This window comes from Pristiophorus japonicus, chromosome 22, assembly GCF_044704955.1.
Source record: "Pristiophorus japonicus isolate sPriJap1 chromosome 22, sPriJap1.hap1, whole genome shotgun sequence".
Classification (NCBI taxonomy): Eukaryota; Metazoa; Chordata; class Chondrichthyes; family Pristiophoridae; genus Pristiophorus; species Pristiophorus japonicus.
In genome coordinates, this window is record NC_091998.1 from 61,788,754 (window position 1) to 61,789,220 (window position 467).

Below are 467 nucleotides of genomic sequence, written 5' to 3' on the forward strand. Positions count from 1 at the left end.
GGGGCTGGGGCCGGGGTCAGGGGGCTGGGGGCAGTGGGCTGGAGGCTGCGGCTGGGGGCAGTGGGCCGGGGCTGGGGGCAGGGGGCTGGGGGCAGTGGGCCGGGACTGGGGGCAGGGGGCTGGGGGCAGTGGGCTGGGGGCAGTGGGCTGGGGGCTGGGGCCGGGGTCAGGGGGCTGGGGGCAGTGGGCTGGAGGCTGCGGCTGGGGGCAGTGGGCCGGGGCTGGGAGCAGGGGGCTGGGGGCTGGGGGCAGGGGGCTGGGGGCAGTGGGCCGGGGCTGGGGGCAGGGGGCTGGGGGCAGTGGGCCGGGGCTGGGGGCAGGGGGCTGGGGGCAGTGGGCCGGGGGCAGTGGGCTGGGGGCTGGGGGCAGGGGGCTGGGGGCAGTGGGCAGGGGGCTGGGGGCAGTGGGCCGGGGCTGGGGGCAGGGGGCTGGGGGCAGTGGGCTGGGGGCTGGGGGCTGGGGGCAGG